Source organism: Battus philenor, unplaced genomic scaffold, assembly GCF_028537555.1.
Source record: "Battus philenor isolate CCGP_79_NKW_IND1 unplaced genomic scaffold, ilBatPhil1.0.hap1 SCAF_27, whole genome shotgun sequence".
NCBI lineage: Eukaryota > Metazoa > Arthropoda > Insecta > Lepidoptera > Papilionidae > Battus > Battus philenor.
The window spans coordinates 7,590,744-7,615,734 of NW_027181690.1; the positions used below are offsets into that span (position 1 = coordinate 7,590,744).

Sequence of the window (24,991 nt, forward strand, 5' to 3'; positions counted from 1 at the left end):
CTATTATTGCCTTTATACTCTTTAAAAAATATATATTAGTGAAGACTAAGCTCAAATAATTGCATGGTCTTCTGAAATGGTATTGGACGGGGCATGTCGTTTACATAATCGACTACTTTTGGAGCCTAAAGGTTCTCGAGTAGCGACTTTGTCAAGAAGAGGGAATGCCCTCCACCAGGTGGATGTTTGATATGGTTAAGGTAAGTAGGAAGGCGACGGATGCGGCCAGAGCAAGACGGGCATCGTGGCGATCTGAGGCGGAGGCCTATGTCTAGTAGGTGTCTATTGGTAGAGATGATAATAATGATGAACAATGTGCAAAAGGCGTATCTAGCTGAAGCCTAAATGTAGATTTTGCTCCTATTCACACATCTAGGCATATAAGTAGCAGTAGAGGATTAAGATTTGAGATCGTAGGCCTCGGTTTCAACTCCCAGTGTACAATCTTAAATTATTCACAATTCCTGTAATAATTATATAGGATTGCTCACAAAAAACGTTGCCGGTAAACGGGTAGCAGCGTTCCTTGTGTATCCGATCACCACAATGTTATTAATATATTTGATACATCTCAGATAGAGGTATGCCTTGCAGTTGATGTCTTTGGGTAGAAACGAAAGAATGAATGAAATATTTATATAAGATCGATATATGATAACAAGGTTCTTCCAGAACAACAATTTTCATAGGTTTTAGTTCGTTAAAAAATATGTTTAAATACGTGGTGTCCATAGTTATAAATAATATCCAGCGGCAATTTTACATAAATAAGTAAACTAAAACTTAACTTTTCCGGGATCGTTATTTCAACGTCAACTATTAATCTTTAAAAAAATATTGCTAAAGAATTTTCGTATAAATTGACCAAGAAAGCTCGTGCAAAAATATTACTTCCTTATTGATAAATAATTCAAACGGCATACATAATTAATGAGTATCCAAAAAATTTAATGGAATTTTCAAACATTTTTAAGGAAAAAAATTCGCATTATCTTTAAAATGGAAACTCCTCACCATTATTGATTCCATTTGGCACCTACAGGGTGATTGTCCATAGACGTAAAAGCTTTAAAGGTTCAATAGGAGGCACATATGTTGGCGAAATGCTTTAAATATTTTACACGTATTTCCAATCAGCCTGTATAAGGTCATCACTCTATATTATTATATAGAAATGCGACATATCAATATACTAAGTAAACAGTGTATATGCATAGGTAATTTGCTATCAAAAAGCTTTAAAGCTATTGGAATGTGACAACCTAGTTCTGGCAGTACAAATTCTGCAGTAACAGATAGTAAACAATAATTCATTTCCAATATTATTATTGCGTTATTTATTATTTCTGAATCTATTGATTTATAGATAAGTTTAGATATATTCTCCCCCTATAGCCTTTATACCTATAACTAATCATGTTGTGTGTACATTTTATCTTTAATAATTTTGTTTCGAGCTCTGTACAATTTTTATAAATATGTATATATATATATATATATATATAAATATATTTATTTTGCGCGTGGTTTCACAGTCGGTTATTTTTTTAAATAAGAACATGTAATAGACCTCCAATAATCATCGACTCTATATTATGATTAGGATATACTACGATTTATGATAAATAAATAAATTTATCTCTGTGTTTTTTCTGTTCTATGTGCAAAGTAGAAATTGCTTGCTTAGAAACAACAGACAACCAGCACTCTGTTTTACAGTCGTTGTCTTCTTTATTTTTTATATTTTAATGTGCTGTGTTAATTCATTTTATAGATAATTTTCTATAAGTCAGTATATTAACGTAACTACGACAAATTCTTTGAGCTTAAGTAATAAGCTAATAATCGCTTAATACGCGATAGAAAGCACTTTATTTGTTCGGGTTTTCTCTAAAAGATAGAGTCACGAATGAGGATATAAGTAACTGACATAGCCCAGCGGTTTGGCAAGTTGAAGTGTTAGTGGGCTGACAACAAAGCGCGCAAAACAAACTGCCACTGGAGTCTCAAGATTCTGTAGTGGAGACTGCAGACCAGCAAACACAGCGTGAATCGTTGGAGCACAAGAAGAATCCTATAGAATTTGTTTTGGAAAAGTACTTTGAAGTAGGGGTGGCCATACCAGCAGTGGATGTCTTACAGCAAAAATTATTATGATAAACATGATAAAATAAAATTTTGTGATCTTGAAATTTTTGATAGATATATGTTGTATAAGGAACTCTACTATAGTTTAAAGCCTAATGTCAAGCGTAACTATTAAAACCACCATTTTGCAAATACAAAGATAATAGCTGTGTAATATTAAGATTAAAAGACTATTTAAGTTATGTAGCCATTTTCTTGATTTAATATGCGTAAAAATACAGCTGATAAATGCCAGTGTAACTTATTCTCGCTTGCATAACCGAATGCATCCCGCACGTGCGCTCTTGCATTACATATGGAATGAGTTCCACCATTTTCACCCGCTTTCCGCCTTATAAACGTACATTTACATGATGAGAAGATTATACGGTTTATTTAATAAAGAGCACGTAAAATATGGTATTCATTTTAATTCTACAATATACACTATCACTAACAGTGAACAGTCAATTTTTATACCAAAAACTGACAAAAATCATGTAATTTACAAAATACGCTGGGATATATAGGACGTTAAACATGCCTGAGATTAATATGATGCTGATGTTCATATGACATACAGACAGAACGAAATGTGTTAAAAAAGTAACTATCGAGTTTCTAGGCAGTTTCTTCTCGATATAATCAATGTTCCGAACTTGGCAGTAGTCTATGTATGAATAAATATTTAAATTTACCTTGTATCAATGTTATCACTACTCGAAAGTACTTACCAAATCCTATTCGTAAGAATAAATAATAATTGTAAATGTAACTATAATATAAATTGTAAGCTAAACACGTCACGCACAATATTTTTAAACCGGAAGGGAATAAGCTTATTTAACATCAACATTTTTAACAAACAAGAAATTAGGGGAAGTCCATAATAAAAATTCCCAAAATGAAATATTAAATTATAAAAGTAGTTTTGACTGCAATAAGTCTCTAGTCTCTTTAATTCCCTTATAATAAACGGAATCAGATTTTTTTAAAAAATCGCAAAATCTTGTTGGACTACCATTTACAAAATTTTGTAAAAGTAAAAAGATGGAAAAGGCTTAATGTTCAATAAACAAATGTTTAAATGACAAGAATCCTAGGCCGTGATTTCGTGATAAAGTGTATATGTATACATCAGTATTTTTAAACTTTATAAAAAGATGTGTTGTTGTGGAGTTTCTTCCTGCTTCTTCCACAACTATAATATCTTGGGAAGCAAAGTCAAAAAAATATATATTAAAAATACAAATTGATAATAAATTGTCGATCATTAAGAGTTCTGTTTTTGTTCTGTTGTGTTATTTATCTTTACCTTCAAATGCGAATCAAAGATTTCTATCGTTAAATGATTGACTAATAATACGACTGTAACGTTAAAAATAAAAATGGCGATTAGCAAGCTGACCAGTTTTTACGTATAAAAAATGAACATATAGATAGGATGGATGGCGTTATGAAACAAATTACCAAAGTGAACAATTAGACGGCTTGTCAGTCATATTAAATTTTGGAGGGCGGCCAGCTGTGAATGTTGAATCATAATAATTTCGTTACTACGTGCGTTTCCGCCCCGCCGGCGCTCTGATTAAAATGCTCGTTAACATCCGGCATTTTGTTGTTTCGAGATACCAGTTGCGAGGGAAAATTGATGACTTTTTTATACAAATTTATTGTTTATATGTGAAAAGGCATCCAAAGGTAAATGAATAGCTCATTTGCTGTCAAATTATGAATAATACAACCCTCTCCAAAAATCAATGGATTCAAAAATTATAAATAATGTAATGATAACATTGAAAAAAAAGAGTTTTCAAAATTCTGATTACTATATAATAAAAATAATTATTGTTTACTCTCTATTCTTGCAGACTATGCTGCCAGAAGGTATCACTTTATCGCATTCAAATAAAAAAATCTAAGACATTTCAAAATGATCAGTTCATACAGAATAATTATAAATAGGTGCAAAAGTTTTACTCCTTTAAAGCTTTTACGTCTGTAACAGATCACCCTTTATAATAGTCCTTTGCTCACTTATCCTATGAAGAAACTATTACATATACGTGCGTTGAATGTGGTCGTAGGAAACCACCCATGCACGTAGTTCTTCCTTTTACTTTAGCAAGGAAAGTGAAGCCATTTGTATTCTGTCGACATATATATATCTCGTAAATATTATGAATTTTTAAAATAAAGGTACAAAAGAAATACAACCAACCGTTATATGGTAATAGATTAAATAAAAATAACTCTTAAATTAAGTAAATATAGTTGATGGTACACAAATAACATAATTAAACAATATATATTTGTTTATTAAATTGAGAAATAAACACAACACACATTTACATATAGAGATTTCTAAAAATAAGTTTAAGATGAGAAGAGAACAATATATAGAAATACGTTATTAACAACATTGTTAACTAATTATGTATATAACATACATACATCTAATAAATAAACAATTGCAATGAAATATAATTAAAAAAAATAAGTTAAATAATTATCTAGGAATATGGAAAAAATGATCAATTACAAAAGTTAAAAATTATATAAATATAGCAAGCCAATCAACCGTCATTCGCATTTAAATTCGAATAAGAAATAACATTCTAGAATTTAAAAAAATATATTAATGGTAGCAGTGGCCAGTATTTGACTTTATTCGCAGACGATCAAATATTACAAGCTCCATTTTTCACAGGGAAAATTCCGAACTGAAAAAGATTGAACAGACTCGGGCTTCTCCTAGTGATACGTCAATAAACGTCACAAATTTTTTGAGCCTTGGATCGGATTTTTTTTATTGTTATGCTTTCACACGTATCGATTTTTTCTTTAAAATCACTTATTTTTACAAAACAAAACAATTGAAAAGCTGAGTAGAATTGTCTTCATTATATTTATCATTATCTGTTTTTAGAATATAAAACGTTATGTTGTCGTTTTTCAGTAATGTTAGCTTCATTTTATGTTGTATGAAGACATTATAGGCAAGTTTATTTCTATTCTTTTATCTATTGGACTCTTTAAGCATTTTTCTCGTGACGTACACACCTTATCATTTGAAGTTATTCACGATTACCACGTATAATTATATAAATAAACGCATAAAAATTACTGGTTTGTAATATAAAATATGGATATGAAATATGATATTAACAAACAATTAATGGAGAGATCTTGGACCGACTAGAGCAGTATAGGTGGTTCTTACACAAGGTGGAGAGACGGCATTACTAAGGTCGTTAGAAGACAGTGGACGCGAACTGCTTCCATCTAGTACTATTGGACATATCTGGGAAGGTGTATATTCAGCAGTGGACATCTTACTGTTAAAATAATGATAGTGAATGTTTAATATTAGTAGTAATATTAATACTTGCAAATTTACTGCTTATATTGTTTGTCTTTTTAGAAATAAATATAACGAATGTAAATCCAGTGCCTTAATGGTATTTTGTAAGAACCCGTCGAGATATAAAAAGTCCAACTAAAAAAATATAGTGTGACAAATTAAAGGAACTGTTGCTGGTTAAGTTATAGAGATATAACCAGGGGTGAGCAACGTTTTAATTGACAAAACTTTATTTTAAACATTAGAATAAGAATACATATAAATTTTAATGTAAAATAAAAATTACAAGAGAATAGTAAAAACGAGTTTATCGAAAAATTGTAATGGTGGTTATTATTTATTGTTTCGGTTTAGTATCGTACCACCATTTTACAATAATGAATTTTATTACATGAGAGAAAGTTCATAAGATGAATTCAATTTTAGAAATGCTCGGAGGGCCGGTTTAAGATGTTTAATGGGCCGCAAGCTACCCGCGGGCTTCGTGTTGCTCATCCCTGATTTAAACGATATCTACAAACTCACTTTTGACAATTAAGCTACGGATCCGTTTCTGAACTGAAACTACAAGAGGCTTTTTTCATATTTCAAAGGAAACCGTAGATCGATAGCTACAGACGTCACCATAATACAACGAAGGTTTTTGATATGCCATGACATACTGCTACTATGTGTTGATTGGTTATAAGAATAATGGTTTTAAAAGGATGAATGTATAGCTAATTTGTCTGCGAAAAGCTTTAAAGTTTATACATCTATTAAAAATCAATTTTTATAAAATGGTCGCTATAAAATTAGTTATATTAATTTATTTTCAAAATGACTGCGTCGAGGCGATACCTTAATTTAAACGTGTGGTAATCCTAATTTCGAAAACGTTTAAAAACGTATTATATTATCATTATGTTGTTTAATACTTCTGAAATCACTGATTTTTGTGTTGGATGTATATATTAATTGACGTTAAATGCACATTTAGCTCTTTTAAGCTTTTATAGCTATAATATCAACCTGTATAAACGTTTGTTCAATACATATTTGTTACTTCTTAGTAATACAAGTCTTAATTACCCAAGGTAATAATTAAGAAATCGATGGACAGAATTTTATAACTCAAGCTGATCTTAGAAGATTTCCGGACGTTATAATTGAGCACGTAATGCACAAAAATAACAAGAATATTATTCCTTTAATTTCTTTAGAACCACAACAAACACAAGATATATATGTATTAAAACTATTACAGTAATATGTTATTAGGAATTACCTTCTAATGCACATGCTTATGGAAGGTGGGACAATATCCACAATATTTATTCATAATATTAAGATAACAGGATAAAATATTTGTGAAATAATATAGCAAACGTATAGTTTATAAAAAAACTAGTGATTATTTACAAAAAACATCTCTTTTTATCTCTATAATTTTTTAGACCTGTGGTCCCCTTGTTAGGGCCTCTTATTCTTCTATCTTTAATCTATGACAAGAACTTTGTTTCAAATAATTAAAAAGTATTTTTTTATTAGCGTTCTCTTCTGACATCCTTTACAAGTTTGTTACTATATCTTCTTTATTTCTTTACAATTTCCTGTAGACCCTTTTCTTTATTTGCAATCCTTACATATACATTATACATATATGTTATTACATATATGTTCTTATCTCTTATTTTACAATTTGATTATTGTTTATTTTATCTTTATCTATTATATTATTATTTAATAAAAGTATTGTTAAAAATTGTGACGGCTTTCTATATTTTCCATTACAAAGGTGATGGTGCCATTTTATTTTCAAGGGTCCTTTATCAAGAATGTCAATGCGTTTTTCGGACCCTGCATAACGATTTAACAAAAATGTCGAGACAAGTGTCTTAGAACTGAGATATTTGTATGTATTGCACATTCTGTTGTATAATTATTACCATTATACGTACGTATACGACTAAGAATATATGTAATATGACTTGCAAAGCTACATTATTTGTCACCGTCCTAGAATTATTTTTTCCTTTTGCCTATCTCTAATATATTGTATTATGATATTTATTTATTTATTGAACACATTTTATGTAATTTATGTGAAATGGCCAACTTAATGCCGAAGACGATATCTACCAGTTAACCATTTGGGTAGTGCAGAGATAAATAAACGAAGGGAGGTGAAACAAATTAATATCATAAAAGACAAACGAAATTAAAATAAAAAAAGTATAATAAAATCAAATTGAAAAGAAAAATAATCACTTTAGTTAAAATGTATTATATAAATATATTAAAGGCTACTGCTTACTATAATTATATTATAATTAAATACGTAATTATATAATATAAATAAATTAGTAAATATAGTTAATATTTAGTGTATGAATAGTAATCGTCGTTGTCGTTTTAGCCCATAGATGCCCACTGCCGACCATAGGCCTTAGATACTGAAGTATCTATGGGGGGATATACCATAATCTCCAAGCTTCGCAGGCGGGTTGGCGATCGCAGTGTTGTATTGTGTACAGATACGCAGAGGAAGTTGCAAACTTGTTTGTGAGCGCTGGCAATTCTATGTAATTAACGCACAAAGTGTGAATTATATGAGATTGTATCCAGAGAATCGAACCCGCGACCTACGATCGCAAGTCCACCGCTGGGCTAGTAGTAGTTCAAGTGTACAAATATAATTTTTTAATATTTTTAAATTGTTTTGAATTCATCCAAAGAATGTCAATAAGAAATCGCGGAATACGACTAAGCCGCCAATTTTACTTCTATGTTGTTATTGAAAATTAAATCAGTTAATAAATAAATAATGCACTTCTATCACTGCTTGTTGGGAACATAGATGGTAAAAGACCACGTGGGCAATTACTTACCTCATGATCAAGTAATGTCACCTACGGGTCTCTTTATTACTACAACCCTTAGAAAAGAACGCGTCATTGATACTGTCAAGAAGTACCAAGAAGGACATTTCAGTCAAAAAAAAAAACGACTGAGAAGGTATAAATTATATTATTACGTATCAATATAATTATGTAGTTATGTATAGTACAATTATATACCCGGGAAAATAATCAATTTATTGGTTTAGGTGCATTAATTATATAAATTTTACTGTAAAATTCTGTCTCAATAACAATAATCGTAAATAATTAACCATTTTTATAAGTTTCATCAATTGAAATTAAAAAAAAAAGTCATTGAAATTAAAAACGACAACGACATTTATTAAATAACTGAATTAACCTGCATTGCGGTACGGCTGTGACAGTGTCTCCGTTGGGATATCGATTCATCTAACAACCAGGGAACATGGTTTGGTTATCATGGAATACCGTATTCATTAATGTGCATAGGCAACAATGGGTATAGACGTACCGATGAATGGAATGAGAGTGATTTTTTCAGACGTTAATTTAAACTTTAACGAACGTTAACTCGAAATAAAAACACAAAAACGTTGCGTTTCCACCTCAATGTCTGTCTTTATTACTTAATATAATAAAATAATTTGTCTTTTCATATTCATTTATGTTTTAAATAAATAACCTAAAATTCATTTAACATAAATTAGTCTTAAACTAGAACCTTATTTTTTTATTATTACCTTATCTAAGTTTGTCACTTTTAGATAAACAAAGTATAAAGAAATCGAATAAAATACCACATTGTAAACTATCAATTATAAATAAATTCAAAAGTCCTAAAATTCAAAAAGTCTTTCACAGAGTCTAGATTTTGCTACCTTTAAATTTTTTTATTAATATACTTTTATTGTAAGCAGATGCGATAAGCATACATAATGTAAATGAATCTAAATATATAATAAAATCAAAATATAGTGATGATTCCGGGAGCTTATCAAGCAACAGCAATCGCACTTTCGCTTTGAGTTTGCAATAATTTTATTCAACATATTAATATATAGAGGAGGGGCGCATTCGAGAGAAGAATAGATCAAATGGCGAAGGAGCAATAAAATTACTGTGTAATGACAAATATACTGTGAGGAGAATAAGGAAGTAGGCGATTGCCAGAGAAACGAAGAGTTTGCACATACTGGCTATGGACTGGAATTGAGAAAATAAGTAGCAAGGAGAAGTAGGAAAAGAAAGTAAAGAGAGAAGTGTAGATAGAGCTCGCATAGTTATTTTCTCATTAAGATGAAGGTGATTTAGACTTTTCAGTCAAGAACAAGTTACTCAAAAAATAATCTTTGGTGAAAGACAAGTTATTTTATTTTTATTACAAAACTGATATTAAAATATTAACTAAAATGCGTATGTCTTTTCTGTTGTAATAGAAAAGGTTTTAGAAATCCTTTATATTATCACGATACATTATCATGATAACTTCTTCCAAAAAGTAAGGAGTTATCATGATAATGTACATGCTTCCTAAATTATGTTTGGATTAAGTAAGGTTGTTTGTCCGTTGTCATTTATTGATTTAATGCGTTTTAAGTGACAAAGCCCTAAAGGCTCTTTGTTTAAACCTCTTTACAGTAACTGACGGAAAATAAGGAACATTGAGAGGAAACCTTGCTGGCTATATTTAGAGAGTGACCAGAGGGCCAAGCCACAATTCGATTGTACCTGTTTAACTTACCAGATGTGAAAATATTGTTTACTTATATATATTGTTTTGAATCATAATATTCTTTAAGATGATGCATTTCGAAGGTGAATAAATGATTAAATCGATGGGTATGTTTAACCCTTTCAGGACCATAAGGTTACGGTACCTTATTTAATCAATTTAGCTAGATGTAATGAATTAATAGGCATCCTAAAAACATAATTTACACTAAAAATTCAAAAAAGTTTTACATTTTTTTTGGAAATTTATGGGACAAATATGTCCCTATGGTCGCTAAGGGTTACTTTCTACTTAAACATCTAAATTTTGGTTTACTTGTTGGTAAGTCTGTTTTGTTGTAAATAATGTACATTTGTTACTTAGTGTACTTTTTTTACTTGTTTATGAATAATATAAATATAATAGGGCAAATTATTTGTGGTACTCGATGAAACAATCCCTGTTGTTAGATGATTGGTTAATGATTAGATGGATTGTTTTTTTGAGATGTTGAAGGTTCAGGTGATTCTTGCCGTTGAAGAGTCGGCGTTTCTTCAACCTCGACATCAAATACCCCTTGGTCATCATCCTGTACTAGAAGTCTTTGGTCTTCGTCATCAAGCACTAAGTCATCTTCCTCATCACTATTGTCACCCACAGAAATTTGAAGAATTTTATTTTTTCGAAGTTCAAAAACTTCACGTCCCTTACAAAACATATTCTGCGAAGAATATGAATAAGAAAATGATAGCATTTTGGTATATCACCAGGCCAAAAGTTAAGAAATTCCGTATAAAAAGTATCCCTTTACGCCGACAGGGACATCCGTGTCCCATAATCTTTATAACGATGTATCACAGAATACAACATAAATACATTACTACTGAATATTTAGAATAACAATTTACTTACCAGGTAATGATAATTTGACACTGTAAAAATTGAAAAGCACTTTTACAATATTAATTATTTATTCCAAACAGCAGATCATTCGCGCTAAAAGAACTCTAACGTTCCGTTGACGATAGACAATAAACGGTGTTAGTTATCATGTATTTCCAGTAAAAAATAATAAAAAGGTACTTTCCAAAATGTTAAAACAAAAAAATAATTTACAATTGTTACGTAAATATTTAATTAATCCATGATTTTTGCTTGGGACACCGGCGTCCCCGTGGTCGTGAAAGGGTTAACCGTGCTTACCTAACTTTAATTTTTTATGTATAATGATTTTACTAAAGAGTAGAGTGCCGCGTGTTGAATGCTGAAGAGTATGCATTATTTTTTTTTTTACTTATTACCGGCATTACGAAAAAAATTATAAAATCTGAAAAAAATAATCCTTGCCAATGGCGTTATTATAGTTTTTTAAGAGATGTGAGAGATTTGTGAGTGATATTGTGCTTTGTGATAGCTTCTTCTCCACAACTACAACCTTGCAAAGCAGCGTAGACTCAAAAGTAAAAATATTAAAAAAAAGAGTTGACGTTCAATTAAAGTGGTGTTATAAGATCCAATAATGAATAAAAGAATTTTATCTTGAAAAAGTTTACAACACAAAAATTCACAAAGTTAAATTATGTAGTAAAAACCTCTGTAGTTTTAATTGCAATCCCTAGTATCGCGAACCTTCAGAGTTAGTTGTGGGCTCTTCTGATATTAGGGCGCATTTAAAACCTATGTAAGTTTATATGGCAATCTTTTAAATTTAAGGCTGCCTAATAGAGCGTTGAAGGTGATTCTAGTTTTTACGAAATAGGGCTTTTTGATAAAAAGTAAGTGTTAATTCGTTATATTTTGTACAAAAAATGTGGTACATAGTTTTGAAACCGACGTACGAGTTATTAATAGTTTCATATCACGCATCGTTTGAGCTCACAAACAAAGCAATGCAAACAAGTTTAGAGACTCGCTTCAAATTAAACGAAAATGGCCGATGCGGCTGAACGAAATACCATGTTGGCTTTTCGACTCAGTCACATGCGAAAAGCCATAACGCAAGTGGAGTTAAAATTGCATTGAAATAACAAAGAAAATATCCATAGTTTTCTTTATATTTACATATATATACATGAAAGTTATGGCCATCGTTTTTCTAGTTTTTCCTGAATATAAAAATAAATTATTTTTTTGTTTTCTAACATTTCATTAGTTTTTATTTCCGAAGTTCTTATTATGGCTTGCTATGAAATGTATCTAATCTAATTGACAACTTCCTTTCTTTTTGTTTACTTCTGTTCTTTACTGAAGCATGCCTTACGGCGAATAATAATTTTGATAGTTTACAAATTTATCCAATTCGTCTAAAATATTTGTATTTTTTACAGTAAAACGTTTTACTATATTACAAAAATAATTCAGTGGTAATCGTAGAATTAAATAAAAGTAGAAGAGAATTTCGTGAGATTACGTAATCGAAAAAATTGATTTACAATAAATTGGTGGTAATGCCTTTCTCTTATTGAAACCATATATCTTATTTATATGGCATCCGTTTATGTGGACTCGTTCTGCTTGCAATGTGTGAGCCAGTAACGATATATATTCGAGATAATACTTTTTCAGTTAAAATTCTTATTTCTCCTTCTCCTTGTGAACTTCATAAATTCTTTCGCTTACATATCATCTGCCTTTCATCGCCTTCCTTCCATTATCTTCACTTTTAGATCACACAATCAATAATTAAATATAATTAAATATTTCGGTATCACAAAATGAAATCATATATGAAAATATGTTTAAATAAAGAAAATTCTTATCGGATACGTAGCTTCAGGTCAGGTCAATAGTAATATATATAGAGAAGAATGAGGTACGATGCTAGCAGCTGAAGACCGATTATAATATATATGTTAACCTTCACCAAACTTAACTCCTCTTCCGACATAACCAAATTTCAAATGTTTTCACTAATGCCAGACACCCGTTACAAAAATAAACTGATGTTTGCTCTTAACAGGTTCAAATCCTTCAGCAGGCTATTAATATTTCTCGCTTCTCCTACCATAACATTCATGTATAAATTAAACAAGTTAAAATATAATTAATTTTATAATTTTAATGTACATATTATTAACAGTGATAGATATAACGCTGCACCTGCGAGCTGAACTGTAAAGTGACGTCATAAAATAGTATTACACGTTTCCGGAGGGCGGAGGCTTGCAGAGCGGATACATTACTCTTACATGAACTATCACTTAAGCTGGATCGCAACGACTATGCATCATTTTCGCAAGAAACTTTATACCGCTCAGTAATAATATTCGATCTTCGATGAAACGTGAACAATTTCTATTTTACTTTCTGAATTCCAATACAGGATATTCTCTATTCACGTTATATTTACGAAACTATTTTAAAATGTTACATCAAAACTTTTTATCGCATTACAAATATGTATAAATGGTATCATTGTCTACATCGTTTCAGACGAAGGAAGCTTGACGATGATAAACACTACTAGACACACAAGAGTGTATTTTATCTCTTTTTATAAAACAAAAAACAAGAACTACGCACTTATCTCACGTATTGATATAACCCTAGACAGGGAATATACAGTAACCTTCCCGAGTTTGAATGAGTGTGTAAGAAGATAATTTGTATAATGAGAACTTGAAAATACTAAAAAACCTAATAAAAATGTTAAAAGATTTTTGACCAGTGTGTGTTGCTAACGACGAAACTGAGGCGTGATTGCTTACAATGGCTCTCATATAAAGCTTATGGTCACTCAAAGAGCTATTGAGAATGCTATGCTCAGAGATTCGTTGCGAAATCGAATATGAATGAAGAGGTCCGCATAAGAACTAAGGTCACCGATATAGCTCGAAGAATTGCTTGTTTGCGTGGAAGTGGGCGAGGCACATCACTCAAGGCCGCGGGAAGTAGCTGGATGCGAGCTGCGGAAGACCGGTCACCATGGCAATCTTTGGGGAAGACATACTTTACTATATATCTATCGGCTGACGTCGAGTCAATGGGCACTGAAGGTACTTTCAATAAGCGCAAGGCCCTCAAAGAAAGCGCTTCGGCTCAGCCTATCACACAATTCGTGTATAGCAATGCGAATTGTGCATGCTTGAGGCTGTCGAACTGCAGTTTGGTTTCTATCTCTTTGGTTTAATATAAATAAACAAAGTAGTATATACAGAAATTTTTTTCATTTTTTTTACTTAAACTTTTAAGGCTAAGTAAATCGATATTCCTGTAAAAAAAAGGTATATTGAACAAAAATCAATCTCAACAACAGTAAAAATTACGTCATCGTCGTTTCATAGGAATATATTCTTATTAAAATATTTAGCGTATAAATTTTTTTAGTAAACTAAATGTCTTTACTTCATCAGACTAAGTTTAACTTCCTGTTGAACACTTGCCACTACTGGGAGGCGCATTTATCACGTCGAAGTTTCTAGATGTTCACAACTCACGAGGGAAGAGCAGCTGCTAAAGTTGTTGTCTGTTATAGTTAGTTTTAGCTGTAATATTTCTTTTGTTGTTTTGTAGAAGTTGTCTATATAAGAACTATCGCCGAGAATATAAATAATAGAGTATTACTTCAGTTAAGTTTTTTTAAAACTCTAAATTGACAATACATTATTAAATTCAAATTAAAAATCTCTTTATTCAAGAAGACATTTACATGCGCTTTTGAATCGTCAATTATTTTAACATTATAAGTAGTAAGCTACCACCAACCCGGAAGGTTGATCTTTTTTAAATTACATTTAAAAATTTTTCATGTGTACATTATAATATTAATTGTGTAAATATAATTTGTTAACAAATAAGTTCCGCACATTTCGATTGAATGTTATTATAAGATTTATTTAATAATAATTAGATTAAAAACTAAAAAGGAAGGTCTAGGATATTTTGAGAAAGTTTATAATATATTCGTACACTCAAACCCAAGAACAACTTTTTGAAGACGAAATTGCCATGAAAAAAGGCGAAGGCGTTATAAGTTTATTTAGCACGCTTCGGTAAGTATATGTTCGCTTCCAATTTATTTCGTAGTCAATAACAATGTAGTATATTTACTATATATCCTTTAAAATACAGTTCTTCTGAGTTTCTTTCGTATTTTTTTCAGGTTTATTGTCCAAATTGACAGTAGGCTCAACTTGATGTCAATAAGAGAAGTGCGTGGAGTGTTAAATAAAGAATTTTGAAATTAGAATGGTAAAACTTCATGATAGGTAGTATTGCTCGCCTATAACAGTACTGTATTAAACAAAACAAATTTTGTAACACAGTATCATTATTTTGAGATATACAGGATGATTGCTTTTGGACGTAAAAGCGTTAAAGGGAATGCATTTGCGTCAATTAATGTATGGTACACATTATCGAATAATCAATGGCTTCAGAAATAATGAATAACGTAATCGTAATAGACTAAGAAGACTTGGTTTCAAAATTCAGATAATTACATATTAAGATTAATTATTAAGTAAGAAAAGGACTACTATATAGCTATTTCCGCTATGTCGTGCAATAAAGCGCACCGCCCGCTAGCCTACTGATAAATGCGAATGCGGCAAACAATGCGAATTACACAACTACCACCGGTAAATCACTCAACAAGTATTTCACCGAGTGGCCGATTCACTCGGTGAAATACTTGTTGTTTGGCACTAATCAGTGTAACATTACTCCTAAAGATGCCCCGTGAAGGGGTAGCGGAAGTAGCTATATATTAGTCCTTTTTTTACTTAGGATGGAGTTCCGCAAAGTAACGCCTGAATCTATTAGAAAATTAATTATTGTTCACTTTCTGTCTGTGCAGACTTTTACTATCAGAAATTATAGGAATATACTACATGGACATACAGGCCTGTCGCAGTTCAATAGAAAAAGAATTAAATAATAAAGTATATTTACAGTGATTACTATGCATAGGTAGATTGTAAATAAGTGTAAAAGTTTTAAAATATATACATTACATACAATATATACATTACATAATACATTCACCCTATTTAAAGCTTTAAACCAATTATCCTGTATATGTGTCATGAATCTATTTATTACATTACTATCGGCTCTTTGAAATTACAACACCGTATTGCCGGTCTCCATTCAGGTTTCCGATATAGAAGCCGCAGTAATATCTAAATGCGTAAACCCACTCATTAAATTATATACATTATATAGTTAGCAGACAATCAGGGTGATATCGTAAGGAGATTTTATAAATAACATAATTTTTATTCATACCACTTAATCAATTAACGTTATTATTATAGATAAAACAAAGCTTATCTTATCTCTATAAATATTTTATGAAGATGATTAGTTATAAGTGTAAAGGCTTTAAAAGGATGAATGTATAGCACATTTGTAAGCAAAAACTTTTTACAGCCATTTCCAATCAGCCTGTATAAAGTAATAATTATGATATGACTGGCTAATAACTTTCGGCATTACTTACTGTACATTACTTCAATAATATCTGCAGTGACGTAAACGGAAATAATTGTAATATGCAGTAGTAAAAATGTTGAAAATGGCTTTTAATATTTTATCATCATAACGTCATTTATTATTTCTGGATTATTATATATTTTTTTGATTATTATTATATCTGGATTATTATATTTGGAACGGGGTAATCATATACGAGCATACATTCTTCTTGTTTTCAGTCGTGGACGCCCACTGCAAAGCAAAGTCCTCCGCTGACCGGTCTTGCGCTGCACGCACCCAGTGACTTCCCGTGACCTTAAATATGTCGTCGGTTGACCTAGGTCGGGGCTACCTACTCCGCGTCTACCGGCTCGTGGTCGCCACTCGAGAATCATAAGATCACACCTTAATATCTAAAATCAATCACACCGTACAAGAAAGAATCATTAAAATGGTCATATTCACTTTTCCACAGAATACTATAAGCATGTTGTTACAAAATGCCCGCACACGATAAAAACGCAAACATACATAAAAGTTACAAACGATATAAAAAATAAAAATGAAACGTGTTATAAACAAACATACTCAGTTTTAAATCGAGAATAAAATCTCTAACGCTGTTTCCTAACACATAATCGCTAGAAAAACTAAACAAAACTTAACAACACACCTTGTTGTCGAGACTTTTATCGATATGTCTTCGAAGTTACTTAAATTTTCCGGGTCCATGTGGTTAAACTCTAACTTAATAAAACACAATATATATACAGTCGTCAAACGAAAAAAAGACGACGATAAAACGAAATGAGAATTTCAAATTCTCTTTTCATTTTTTTTAAATTTAATATGTTCGTCAACGCTGTATGTTTGAATAAGTACTATAATTGATATGCCATACTTTCTATTACAACATTCGTTATATTATATATTATAATATTACTTAATTTGACTACGCAAACACACTGATTATATACGTTATACATATATATTTTTAAATGTTTGTATCATGTAAAATAAGCTATCATCAAGTACTAATTCTGCTTCTTAATAAAATAAAACTAAAGTGCTGATAACATTTAATCAGTGTAAACTCGCTACATTAAAAACATTGTTACAAAAGAGTGTGGGTTAAAAGCTATACTACTAGTTGTTTGTTCAAAAGGAAACCATCAACAGTGATGAATGTCGAAAAAATCTTTTTCTGCCAAAATTACTATATCATATACGGACATGGTTTTGGCGTCTCCTAGTTAAAGACTCGTCTTGAATTTCATTAAAGCATAAGCCAAATCTAATAATGACACGTTGAACAACATTGCTAAAGCTTGCAATTTATATTTACAGAGTTGTGTTTACTCTCAAATAGTTCAATTTTTATAACTAAATACGTAAAAAATTAAATCATTTATAAAAGTAATTCATATCGATACATTGACAACAATATAAATAACCAAAACCAAAGCGCTTTAACCCGAAACTTATTACATTTAGGCTCAAGAAAGTCATTTCACAAAAAGATTTGCACAGGTTCTTATGTTTACTCAAGAATTTTTATGTAATTTAATATAACTAATGTAAACTTAAATTCACAGTCTTTCAGTTTCCTAGTATGAGCCGTTAATAAAGTAATTAAATGTAAGTTGTGGAAAAATAGGTGGTAAAAAATAAGAAATAACATGTTTTGTATGAAATGTATGTTTCAAGAAGCCTAATAAAAATTTAAAGTTGCACCAAAATTAGTAAGACAAGAAATTTAAAAATTAATAGAATATTTATACGTATTTTTACTTCAATAAAAATTGTATAGAAGCATAATTTTAACACCATCCCGTAAGACTTAAATGCTGTAAATCTATACCTATAAACCCGAAAAGGCTATCAGGAAATGTCTTGTATCCCCCATTAGTCAGATTATGATTTTTATTATAAAGAACTCGCGTAATTCGTGACAATTCTGTTTCTTTCATAAATTTTGTTATCTAAATTTAAATGATTCCTTATGTGAATTAATAACATACTTAGATGATCACTCTCTTATGTTATTTTCCACTTTGAATCATTGGTAGAGATTACTTATATATAGATCAAAGAAAATGCCTGAATAAGCCGATTTTATAAAATCTAAACTAAAACTTCATCAATATTCATGCACAGGACGTCCACTACTTGGTACAGGCTTGTTTAAAAGATTTCCAACATGACTCGTCGGAAGCGGTCTGTATGCAGTAACTTCTGACTATATTAACAACTTCGTCTGTCCACCTTGTACTTGGACGATCTAAATCAAATTTAACTCCTAATTTATAAGGCACCCACAATAAACTCAGACTAATTTTTTCTCATTTGTGATCACGTCTTAATGCAGTAGTGAAAGCAATTCATTCTCAAGTTGTATTAGGACATGCGATTGTAGGTCGCACTTTCGATTACCTGAATACAATCTATACAAATATATAAAATTGTAGTATCTCTTTATAATATTAAAATAACCGCTTTTTACTACGTACGAATATATAATACGGGTATGTAACTCGTATACCAAAATTACATTTTTTATAATTTTTGTCTATTTGTTGCTGGACTGATTTTCACAGTGATTATACTGAAAATAAATATAGAGAAAAGTCCTTAAAAGATACATAAAATTAAAAAAAATAAACTTCTTTTGTTACATTCCACGCGGACGATGTCAGTCAATTTCCAGAGGACAAGCAGCAGCGGCCTTTGCGTACCTTTATATCATATTGCAATCGCCAACTCGACTTCCAAGCGTGGCAATCGCCATGATATAACCTCCCATAGATATCTTTAGGGATCTATGTTATGCTGTGGGCGTCTATGGGCTGAAACGACGATGACAATTGGGACTTAAAAGTCTTTTACATTATTTAAGGATTTCTTTAATGAATGGCGGCTCAACATAACTAATATTTATATTATAAATTAGGTTTAAATTAAATTTTGTACAATAGATAAGTAATGCATTGCGCTAACGAAGTAAACTATATCAGCAAGCGACAAGTGAGTGCAAGTTACCGTTTTTAATCCAAATTGAAATAGACGGAGAAAGGAGTTTGTTAATCTTTTGATCCCTAACGAACACGATAAGCTTTTCCTCCTACTAATAAATTCTATCTTCTAAACAGTAAATCTTAATTATTTCCGAGAATTGCTATCATTTATACTTTAAACATAAGTTTTAACGTTTGATATGTTCTTATTCTTTTAGCTGATCAACTAAATATAAAAGTAAATTTGAGACACTTGTCAAATATATAACAAGTATTTGAAAATAAAACTTAGGTTAGTTTATTTAAAGACTTACAATTTTCAAGTCTGGCCAATTCTTTTTTAGATCAGTTTATTCAGAAGAGAAATTCACCAGATTTATTTATTGTTCCCGCTGGAATCACGGTCTTTATAAAAACCAAAAAATAGCAAATTAAGCGAGGTATTGAATTGACATGATTCAGGACTATAGGGACCAGAGTGGAAAGTCTCCAAGGAGCTATCGCGCTTAGTTACCAAGAAAAGGGCTTAGGTAAGCTACGCTCCAAACTGCAGAACCTATAAATTCCATTTAATGGCCTTTTTTAATTGAAATAAAATCATTTCTAAACATTGTGATAAATTCTAATTTTTTAATACAAAATCTTACGTGTCACTACGTTGTTACTCAATTACCTTGAGACATTAGTGATTAATTTACTTAAACGGAACTCACGGTGAGTGAAGACAGAAATTAGGAATAAATGCACTTGACAAGAAAGAAAAATACAGCCGACAAAAGCCGTCATTTCAATGAAGCGGTTATTACTGAAAACACAAATTAATGTCTGGTATTGAAGAGTTGTGCTACAAAAGAATCTTTTCATAAAACGTTTTTCGTATTCATTTTAAAAGTCTAGGCTTCAGATGTTATTTGCTCTGCCCATAATGTGAGCTGCCTTATGTCACTTCAACTTGCCAAACTACTAGGCAGCCAAACTTGATAAGGTCGTTTGATGAGAGCCTCTTCCAGCCGGCCTTTTGTAAATATGTGGGGATAGCTTATGTTCAGCAGTGGACATATTGCTGCTGTAATGGTGATGATAATTGTGCAAAAATGTAGGTATTAGTTGATCATTTAGAGAGCTATGATTTTTTAAAATAAGAAATTATAAAATAAATTACAGTGGCGCAGTAATTATTTAATGTACGTACTTTGCGCGCGGCACAAGCAATGAAAATCATTTATGAGGGAAATATTCGACCTCATTTCTCGAACTGAACAATGTAGCGCTTAAATCGTTCATTGTTGTAGCGTTTCGTCGACATTAATAATAGTATCGATTGGATCTGCAATTTCAGACGTCCTTTCTAACAGCCTGTCTTTTTAAAATATTTAGTTGGATTTACGTATAAATCACAATCCATTGCTACCTATTTTACTTTATTTGTTGTAATTTCTCTATACTAAAAAGGCGATGGAATGAAGATCTGATCTAAGAGACCCGCTTATAACTGAAATTTGTAAATAAGCTAGATGGTATACTTGTACCATTAAATTTTTCTATACTGTTGTGAAATACATTTCATAGTTATTACTTTTTTATGGATTTAATTACTTGTAAACATAAGTTTTCTATTTCGTACATTCCAAAAGTTTACTATAATATAATAACCAAGCAAGAAGCTTTAAAATTTTAGCAAGAAAAGTCAAAATTGTCGCTTACTTATAAATCAAGTATTACAGCGCGGCCGTCTTTGCAAATAATAAAGTAAGATAATTAACCCCCAGTACAACTCGTCTCATATATTTTATTTATTTTCAAATCTTTCTATTATGGTAAATCTCTATTATGATAAATTGCTTATTTGAAAGATAAGAGCCGTACGAGCTATTTGTAAATTAAAAGTAAGAGATTCTCGTGAGATGTTTTAAAAGAAATAGGTATTTTTATAATGAAATTATTTTATAAACAAAAGAATGTATTTAAGGATAATGTTTATAACTTTAAAAAGTATAAAGGGACGTAAAGCTTAATCACTGTCAATTAAAGCATAGGATACCATAAATCAATAGTTTAAATTCAATATAACATATACAGAAAAGAAATGTATAAACAGCCCATTTATAACTTAAAAGCTAGAAATTCCCTGAAAGATGTTTTTAGAGATTAGTATCCTAATGGTTGCTTCGCGACATATTTTCATATTATTTATGCGCCGTAAATTAAAATCTTAAATGAAAAATAATGAAATGAAATAAATATGATAAATACAAGAAATGAAAATAAACTCGTAACGGCTTAATTTTTTCTTTAAAAAGTAAACGAATCCTTTATATATTAATAATATAAAATATAAAGATTTATATAAAGATTATTAATATATAAAGGATTCGAAGATAAATTGACCTTCCGTTTTTTTTTAGTTTTAAGTATGAAATTAAAAGTATATAACTAAATAAATGATCTTACAGCATTCAAGAGTTTTTCGCTGATTGATATGTGTGTAACTTTGTTGACACATTTACTTGATTGACATTATAAAGAACACATGAAAAAAATTGTTAAATCTTATTTAAAAGAGCAACTGTTTAGATTCTGGTCGACTCCTTAATATAATAGCGTTACATACCGGTGGTAAGTTACTACTTATAATGTTAAAATTATTAATGATTCAAAAACGCATGTAAATAACCACTTGATTAAAAATATATTTTTTTTAATTATTATTATTTTTGTTCTAATACATATTTGTGGAATAAGAAACTCGGCTTATTTTGTTTTTGATTGTTGTCAAATATTTGATAGCTATTACAGGTGTTTTAATACACTGTAGTTGGCATAGGAAGAAAGTAGTGTACTTTTTACTATGCTTAAATCGATCAAAATTTTAAAAGAAATTTATTTGTAAATAGTCATGCTGTTTAGATGTTGCTTCGTACCAATCGATTTGATTCTTTTTAATTTATACAGATATCCTGCCCAATAGTACATCTACGTTCAACACATTATAGTACATGTCATTAGCCCGGTAGTTTGATTACTATTGAGTCTTCAAACAGAAACAATATGTCAGACGGCGCCAATCTGGGGCTCCCGAGCCACGCCGGCTCTTTAAAGGATTATTTGTGCTACAAATGTAGCCGAGTTCACTTTTCATCCTTATGTTATTACATTTAAAAAAAATTATATCGTTGCGTATGTGTTTCAAAACTTCATTTGAGTTATTTTATTATATAGCTCTAATACATATCAGAAGGATCGCAAAGTAATGTCGTTTCTGTCGACAAATTTTTACAGAGGACATCAGTTTCATTACGCATGGCACGCGGGTTAGCGATAGCGATCATTGTACGCAGTCTGCTGCCTATCCTCAGGAAACTTGTTTGAGTATACACCACTGTATAATTATTGCACAACCTACAATTGCAAGTCTCATTCCTCTACTTCTTAGCTACCAAAGCTCACAAGTCACCATTTACAAGTATATGTAAGTATATCTAAAAGATTTGAGACGAACATTTTAAATAAATAAAAATTAAATTTTACGACAAATTTTAATAACAAACCAAACATACGCTGTGCGAGTAACAAAAAGAACAATTATGAAACGAAAGGTTCAGTTTTATTTCAAACTCCAGCCCTAATGAGTATTCTCACTCAATTAATTACAGTGTCAGCTGCGTTAACGGCAGACTCCGCTTTGGCACTCAATTTAAATCACAAGGAATTGATTTGAAGTCGTGTAATTACAAGCTTTCAATTAAACCTTCAATGCTTTTTCGCTTGAAAGAAATCTCATTATTTTTTCTTTAATTATTAATGTGTGTTTTTTTAAATATTATAAAAACTTGTTTTACAATAGTTAACGTCATAGCTGATGTCTTGTTTCTAACGGACGATTGTACATGCCATACACCTACCAAAAATATAAATTTATTGCAAGCCAAATTTATCCACGTAATATCAAAAAATTTAGCTATTTTATTTTGTATGTTAACTGTGGACTAACAAAGCTAATCGATTTTTTTTAATAGAATCAGGCGTTACCTCGCGGAAGTCCATCCTAAGTAAGAAAAGGACCAATATTTAGCCACTACCGCACATTCAGTGGTAGTCGTGCAATAAAATGCACCGCCCGCCAGCCCGCTGATAAATGCGTATGCGGCAAACAATGCAAATCATACAACCGCCACCGCCAAATTACTCAACACGTGTTTCACCCCTCCACGGGGCATCTTCAGGAATTATGTTACACCGATTAGTGCCAAACACAGATAGCTAATCGACTTGAAAGCAGTATTTCAGGAATTTTTTTTTCCTATAATGTCATTTTTGGATAATGAAACCAAATACGAAATACGTGATACATTTTGTAATTAAAGATGATATACCGGGGTAATAGCTGGTTTAATATGTAATGCGGGTGTCAACTAAAGTAAAAAAAGAGAAAAATGAGAGAAAAAGTAAAAGAGAGTCGTTAGTAACAAATAATTAAGATTTAAAAATGCAGAGAATTAAAAACTAAACGATGTCCCATTAATCCGCAAGCATTGTATGTAGATAAAACGGTATTTATTGGGCCGTTTGGGAGCTTTATTTCGAGACATTTGTTAGGCGTTTGGGACCCGTTCTATATTTAAATTTCACAAAGATCGCCTCTTGTTCAAGCTACTATCCCAATTTAATGTTTTAGAAGGTAAAATTCGGTTTTAAATTATATTACAGCCTTTGAGGTTTCGGGTACAATGGCACTACGATTCCTGCGCACAAATGCTTATATTTTCACACGGACGTTTCAACTGTGCGAAATTTTTTTACTTTCAAAACACTTAATTCAAACTATTTTGGCCGATCATATACAATAATATTTTATGTAGTTAGTGATGTAATAAGTGATATCATCATCATCAACATCATATCAAGCGATAGAGGATCACTGAAAGGCATAACCTTCGTTAAAAGATCACCACAAATACCGGTCTTACACTACCCACATCCAACGACTTCCGGGACTTTCAATATGTCGTCAGTATACTCAGTAGGGGGCCAACCTCACCGATATACCGCTATGTCACTATAGCCGACCCATAGTGCAATGTTACACAGAACTCTCACAACTTGAACTATTTGCAAGCAAAAAATAGTTACACTAAGGAACTGATAAATTAGTCGTTCTTACACACAAATGATTTTTTGGAAACGTCATGCGACTATAATATTTTAGACCCTCATTTTTTAAATGTTATTCAGTACGGTGTCATGTTGAATACAAGTCTAAAAAGTTATTTAAACCGAATTCACTCTACCAGGCAGACTGTGCATGAGACTGAAACTTGAGATCGTAGGTCGTGGGTTCATTCCCGGAATATAATTTAAAACATAATTATTATTCTGCGTACCATAATACCGCACTGCAATCACCAACCTGCCTGTCAAGCGGGGCATTATGGTGTATCACCCATGGATATACTCAGAGGAGGCCTATGCTTTGCAGTAGACGTCCATGGACTTA

At 31.1% G+C, this 24,991-nt stretch overlaps 1 protein-coding gene across 1 annotated transcript in view; it reads right to left on the bottom strand.

Moving 5' to 3' along the window:
- Dpp10 (Dipeptidyl peptidase 10) overlaps positions 1-24,991 on the bottom strand; it is a 163,809-nt gene that overhangs the window by 47,532 nt on the left and 91,286 nt on the right. The window lies entirely within an intron of this gene.